Source organism: Mastomys coucha, unplaced genomic scaffold, assembly GCF_008632895.1.
Source record: "Mastomys coucha isolate ucsf_1 unplaced genomic scaffold, UCSF_Mcou_1 pScaffold9, whole genome shotgun sequence".
Classification (NCBI taxonomy): domain Eukaryota; kingdom Metazoa; phylum Chordata; class Mammalia; order Rodentia; family Muridae; genus Mastomys; species Mastomys coucha.
Genome location: NW_022196915.1, coordinates 106,745,448 through 106,753,033, shown reverse-complemented (window position 1 = coordinate 106,753,033; position 7,586 = coordinate 106,745,448).

Below are 7,586 nucleotides of genomic sequence, written 5' to 3'. Positions count from 1 at the left end.
GCTGATAGAAGGTGTGAAGCATCCTGCTGATAGAATGTGTAAAGCATCCTGCTGATAGAAGGTGGGAAGCATCCTGCTGACAGAAGGTGGGAAGCATCCTGCTGACAGAAGGTGGGAAGCATCCTGCTGATAGAAGGTGGGAAGCATCCTGCTGATAGAAGGTAGGAAGCATCCTGCTGACAGAAGGTGTGAAGCATCCTGCTGACAGAAAGTGGGAAGCATCCTGCTGATAGAAGGTGGGAAGCATCCTTTCATGTGCTTATGTGCCATCTGTATGCCTGTCTTATTTAGGGAGGGTCTGCTAAGGCCTTTCAGCCAGGCATGGTGGTACAGACCTGTAATCCCAGCACCAGCATCTGGGAGGTGGATCTGGAGCTCAGGGTCATTCTCTGCTACATAGCAAGTTCAAGGTTAGGGTAAGCTAAAATGAACTCTCTCAAAAAAGAGTTTTAGAAAAGGTCTTCAGCTCATTTTTAAATGAAGCTTTTTCTTATTGTTGAGTTTTACTTTGGAAAATATCTCTTTGCCAGATTACTCTCTCACCACTATTTCCTCAGAGATGGCCTGTCTTCTCATCCACGTGGCAGTTTCTCGTAGAGAAGACTTTCAATTTTAAGGAAGTCCAATTTACTAATTCTTTTTTTTTAACTGATGGAATTTATATCCACAGTCACCACCAAGTCCAAGTCATCTTAGCTTTTGCTTGCTGTCTCTAGGAGTTTTATTACTTTCTTTTATTTTACATCGAGAAGCCATTTTTGTTAAATTTTATGATGGGTATAAGAGCTGTGTCTGTATTTACTTTTGGTGTCTGATGCCCAGTATCCCAGCATCATTTGACAAGGGTCTATCTTCTTTCATTGTCTCACCTTTGCTATTTTTGCTTTTGGCACTGGTGATAGAACTGAGATCCTTGTCCATGAAATAGATCCCTTTTATACCTTTAGGATTTTTTTGAGACAGGGTCTTGCTAAATTGCCCAGGCTGGTCTTTCACTCACCCTGTAGCACAGGAAGAACTTTCTCTTGCAATGTTTCCTGCTTTGACCTTCCAAGTCTGTTCACCACAGCCTCTTTTTTGTCAAAGGACACTTGGTTTATGTACAGGAGGCCTCCGCTTCACTGATCTAACGTCCTTTTTTCCCCTCATCATTCTTCATCGTCTTGGGTGCTGTAGTTTTATAGTAAGTCTTGAAGCCCAATGGTGTTCGTCCTCCAACTTTGTTCTTTTCCTTCAGTATTGTGTTGGCTATTCCGGGTCTACTGCTTGCCCATATCAACTTCAGAACCAACCTATCAATAACTTCAAATAATTGGTCAATATTAGATTGCATTGAATCTAAAGACCCACTTGGCAAGAAATGGCATCTTAACATGACTGAGTCTTCCTTTCCATGAACATGGAATATTTCTCCGTATGTTCAGTTTTTCCTTGATTTAGGATGTATTTCTTTTCTTTAGGATGTATTTATTTATTGTATATACAGCATTCTACCTGCATGTATGTCTGCAGGCCAGAAGAGGGCACCAGATCTCATTACAGATGGTTGTGAGCCACCATGTGGCTACAGGGGAATTGAACTCAGGACCTCTGGAAGAGCAGACACTGCTCTTACCCTCTGAACCATCTCTCCACCCCCACTTCTTGACATCTTTAATCGGTTTTGTAGTCTTCCTTGTACAGATTTTATACATTCTTTAAGACATATACATAAGCTTTTTTATATGCTAATGTAAATGGCATTTCATTTTAAAATTCAAACTCCTCAGCAGTCATTGTGAGTCCAATTTTATACAGTTTTGAAATCTGAATTCTCTCATTCCCTAATCTCTATGTCTTTTGTATTTTCACCCAAACACTGATGAAAGCATAAGATCAATGAGAACCAAGGATTCATCTAGAAGCTATCTCCTAATAGTCCAATCAATGAAGTTTTTAAATCCTCATTCAAACACAGCAAATGAATTTTCCTTGGCTATTATTTAGAAACTTAGTCCAGTACTTAGGAGGCAGAGACAGGCAGATTTCTGAGTTCAAGGCCAGCCTGGTCTACAGAGTGAGTTCCAGGACAGCCAGGGCTACACACAGAAATCCCATCTTGAAAACAAACAAACAAACAAACAAACAACAAAACAAAAAAAAGAAAGAAAGAAAGAAGGTAACTCTATCATTCCACCTTTCTCCCTTCGTAAACATTGGTGTTTTGTTTTCTAGGGATTGCTGTCCATCATTTGCCTCTGTATCCCTCCTCCCATCTCCTAATGGATGCAAATGTTCCCACTGTAAATTCAGAAAATAACTCCAGGGGCTGGGGAGGTGGCTCCCTGTGAAAGTGCTTGCTATACAAGCAGGAGGACCTGAGTTGGAGTCACAGCAACTAGCTCAAAAGCCAGACTTTGCAGCTTGCATCTGTAATCCCAGCCTTAGGTGTGGGGCCAGGAGGGTGGATACAAGGGAGGTTGCTGGCCAGTCAGGCCAGTCAGTTATTGAGCTTCAGGTTCAATGAGAGACCTTGTCTTAAATAAGTAAATTAATTAATAGATAGCTAGATAGATAGATAGATAAGGGAGAGTAACAGAGGAAGACATGTAGTGTCAGTCTCTTATCTTCATGTATGAGCAGAGGCATTTGTACACATAGACACACACACATACACAGAGGCACACACACAGGGGCATACACAGGCAGATGCAGACAGGTACACACACAGACACACACACTCGAGTGCATACACTTACAGGAACACGCACAGACACACACAGGAGCACACACAGGCCCACACAGACACACATATAGGCATATATACACAGGTGCACACATAGGCACATGCAGGCAGGCACACGCACACTTGTGTGCATACACAAAGGCACACACTCAGGCACACCCACACACACACACACACTTAGTAAACTAACTCCTCATCTCCTTTGTTTCCCTCTACCCTCAGCTGCAGCACATCAGAGTCCTCACTACACTTGCCATACCACTGGATTTTTTAAAACTCAGTGACTGAGCAACTTTTCTTTACTTACTGCTGAGTTTAACTGTTCCTTGACCTCTGAACTCATCCTTGTTGTCTGACGCGTGACTGTCCCTTTACCTGGCCCTAGGGCTACTGGCCATCATTGCTTGTCTGATTGGATCACCACTGTCCCTTACTTTCTGCTGCCACCAATCAGCCCACACATCACCTACATCTCCCTCTTTATCAGTATTGTCAGAAACGCTGCTCTCATCGGGCAAAGTACTGTCTGTACCTTGACCCTTCTTTCCCCAGACATTCATCCTCTGGGACATCCATTTGGTCTGGGTAGACTCCAGCTGCGCGAGGCGGGCTGTCTTATCCTGTTGCATCCACAGACTTTAGTTGGTTAGAAAGGATGTAGAGTCCAGAGACTTCTCAGGGCACTAACCCTGGGAGATAGACACCTCTTCTTTAATTATACTAAAAATATTCATAGCTATGCAGAAAGTAAATAACCATTAATTTTTGTGTTTTGTTTTTGATTTTTGATACAGGGTTTCTCTGTGTAGCCCTAGCTGTCCTGTAACTCACTCTGTAGACCAGGCTGGCCCTGAACTTCCAGAGATCCGCTTAATTCTGCTTCCTGGGTACTGGAATTAAAGGTGTGCACTACCACCACCCAGCTTCCCAGTAATGATTTTTTAAAATCTGATTTTTGTATTTTCATTTGACCTTACCCATATCTAGCTCTATTAATTTCCCTATTTCCCATCTCATTCACCACATGGTATATCAGGAAGACTTGGAGCTGTGTTAAAAATCCTTCAGGCTCAGCCTGTGAGGAGGGTGGTGGAGAACATCGTCTTCTAGCTCCCTCCTGACAGCAGCGTTAGAGTCTTCAGCACGTCCTTTCTGTGACTCATTTCCTCATGTGTAACACAAAAACACTACTTCAGTGCCAACCTGCCATAAAGGGGAGGGCGGAGTGAGAACGCTGGCCGTGGGGCTATTAGTTTTATTTCACGGATGGTTCTGATCAGAAGTGTTTATGAAACTGCACTCCTGTCTAGGGTTGGTCTGAATATCATATTATTTTTGGCTTTTCTGTGAACTCTATAGAGAACATGATGGAAAAACACTCCCAGTGCTGCTGTCTGGGCAGCAGCATCCATAAAAGGCAACATGCTGGCTCACCAGGGTGAATGATTTCATAACCAACCTGTGAGTGGAGAGTCTACCCCACATCTGAAAGCACATTGGCACAGAGGGGAGAGAATTCCTTTTTTTTTTCTTCCTTTCACATTTCATCTTTTATATCCTTTTTCAGGACTTGTAGCTGGAAGGCCTTTTCCTCCCCACAGGAAGATGACTGTTCTTAAGAGAAGCCTTTACAGTCAAGAGTCACACCCCTTAATGCAGAAATCCCACAACAGATAATCTGCAGAGGATTAGCTAAAATCATGCCTGCTTGCTGTGCCCGGTGTGTGCTAAATGTGGAGTCTCACATAAGTGGATGTAGAGTCAAAGTGCAAGCTGTAGTCTCAGGCCAGCTGCTGTGGGCAAAAGGAGCTCAATGACAATGGGAAGGGCTAAGGATGTGCCTAGCAAGCTTGAGTCCCGGGGTCCAACTCCAGCACTTCATAAACAGCGAGAGTAATCCTAGTGTAGAGGCAGGAGAACCAGCAGTTCAAAGTCATTCTGAGCTACATAAGAGTTTGAGGCAAGTAGGAGAATTATGACACCCTGTCTCAAAGCACAAAAATTAAAAAACAAACAAACAAACAAACAAAAACCAACTCAATCCCGCTAGAGAATTCTGAGAACCACGCCTGAGCGTTAGCAAAGCCAAAGCCAGGGTATTGAATGGGGGAGTACTTGCCTGCCAATCCTCATCCCCGTCGGAGGTTCAAGATGCTCTTATAAGGATAACCTTCCCAGGGGCTCAGCAGTTAAGAGCACTGACCGCTCTTCCAGAGGTCCTGAGTTCAATTCCCAGCAACCACAGGGTGGCTCACAACCATCCGTAATGGGATCTGATGCCCTCTTCTGGTGTGTCTGAAGACAGCGACAGTGTACTCGTATACATAAAATAATAAATAAATCTTAAAAAAAAAAATAAATAAAAGAAGAACCACCTTCCCAGCGCATCTGAATTCCCCACACAGGCGCAGTGTGTTCCAAACACACACAAAAGCTTTCAAGTGGTGCTTTCAGATCTACTATATGTTGAAGTGGATGCCTTGGGGTTTAGGAGCCGGGCACCGAAGGCACTTGGGTAGGGAGACATTAAGAACGAAGCCTCCATGGCTACCTCTAGCTGGAGGGAGCCCACAGAGACATCCATCCATCCATTTGCTTCATAAGTTATTGGAGTAGGCAACGAGTACAAGCGAGGATAGCAAAATCTTGTTCTATTAGGGGTGACAAGTCTAAAGGCCTGGGTGCAAACCTGAGATGCGCTGAGGTGCACATGCGCAGTGGCCAGGTCTGCGGTGCCAGGCTTTGACTACTCACCAATTGACGCATGAGACTGCTGGGAGTGGACAGGAAACTCCCTCTTTCTGAAGCTGGCTGCCTGAAGTACTTAGCAGTTCCCCAAAGAGAAAACCCTTGTGCAGGGTTAAACCTTAAACTAGAGGCGGGGACTTCCACCTGCTCCTCTGAGAGGAAAGACTCACTGAAAATGAGCAGAGGGAGCCTGGTGGGAGGGTCAGAGGGCAAAACAGACTCAGGACAGGAAACATCCCAGGCTCCCCTAGAAGTGTGTTCTCTGATGAGGCAGTGTGACTCAGTCCAGTGCGAGGGATGCCAAGACTGGCCTAGGCCCAGCAGCCTGCAGGGAGGGGCAGTTAAGATCCAGCTGGTTACTGACTGATCTTGTCCTGAGAGCAGTCTAGGCTGAGCTGTGGAAAACGGGATGTTTAGGGTGTTTGCTGCTGGGTGCGGGACTTTTCTTGGGGTGGTGCAGAGCGCGCACACACACACACACACACACACACACCAACTCACACCAGGTGAGGGGGGTTGGTTACAGGGAGCAGGGATAACTTCAAATCAGCTACATCAGCAGAAAGCCTAACTCAGGTGAAAACCCTGGAAAACTGCATTCCTAGAGCCTTCCCTGATTGCTTTTTGCAGGCAGATCACCCTGAGTTCAAACTCCTCTCTCTGCACTTTGGCTGGACAGTCCCAGCCCCCTCCCTGCCCGCTCCCTCACCCCCCTCCCCCCCAGCGCAAGTGTTTACTTTCCTGTTTTAGAGGGGCCATCATGAGGCCACCACCTCCTTCCCCGGGAGAATACCACAATTACAATTCAGCGGGCCTGCATCTCAGCGACTTTTACACAGATGAGTTTTTTGGTGGGTGCAGGGGGAATGGTCCTGGCTTTAGGGTGTTCTACATATCCCTTGAACCTTTCCTTGGTCTTACTGCTGCCTTTTTATAATTTCTCCATCTGTCCCCAGAAAGTTCCTGTCTATAACACAGTGACTGTCCCATCATTTGGCTCAGGAGCTCAAGACCAAGTTCTCAGCACAAAGATTTATTGCCTCAGAGGGAGAGAGGTCAGGGAATCAGAGACAAAGATGACAGAAGATAGAGGACAGGAGAGAAGGGGAAGGGAACAGGGGAGGGGGAAGAAGTCTCTGTCCTGGGGGAGGGAGAGACAAAGGACTGCTTCTGGATCGAGTGGGGACAGACACTGCCCACAGGAAAATGGTGGTTTATAAAGGTAAAAGGGGAAACCTCGTGTTAGGATAAGATGTTTAACTTTAATTGGGCAAGTTAATTTGGTGAACCAAAGTGAGCTTTTGATTGCTAGACTTCAATACTTTGATGGCTGGACCTTGGTGGTCAGCTTCAGGAGGAGGAAGTGGCCCAATAAGGGAATACACCTTGAGGGCTAGCTTTAGGAATGGAATCTAATGGTTTTTAGCGAGGCAGGGGGAATGGAGGAGAAGGGCTGGGCCTGCCAGATGCTTGGGCTGGCTGGAGTCCTTTCAGTTCTCTTTGGGGTGTCCTGGGATATTAGGAAGGTTGTGATAAGAAGGTTGTGACTAATGTCCCCTCCCTGGTTTCAGATAAGTTCGTCCGTATGGTATGTTTCCAGGAAGGCTGTGGTGAGCACAGGTAGTGCCGGGAGAGCTTTCCTGTCAAGGTTATCACCTCTGACCTCACACTTCCCTTTCAGGCTCACTATGCACTGCACAGGGTCCGGCAAGGTACTTTCCTGCGCTCTGTTGCTGGGAGTTCCCACTGCTGGCAGGGCCTGCTCCTCAACATTTGCTTAGGCTGCCTCAAATTGAAACAAAAGTACTTTGTTACTCTGTGAAGAGGTTGAAATGATACATGAAAGCTCAACAGGTATCTGGGCTGGGGCTGGGATGTGGCTTGTTTGTGAACATGAGTACCTAGCGTGCACGAGGCCCTGGGTGTGGTGGTACACACCTGTAATACCAGCACCTTGCAAGATGAAGGCAGAGGATTACCCTCAAGGTTATCTTCAGTGGACCAGCCTGAGCTAACGAGGTGACTCATGTTATCTGAAAGGTACAGTGCCACACACACTCGTCTACTCCAGTCACATCCATAATATCGGGGATAAAATCCTGATAAAGGATAA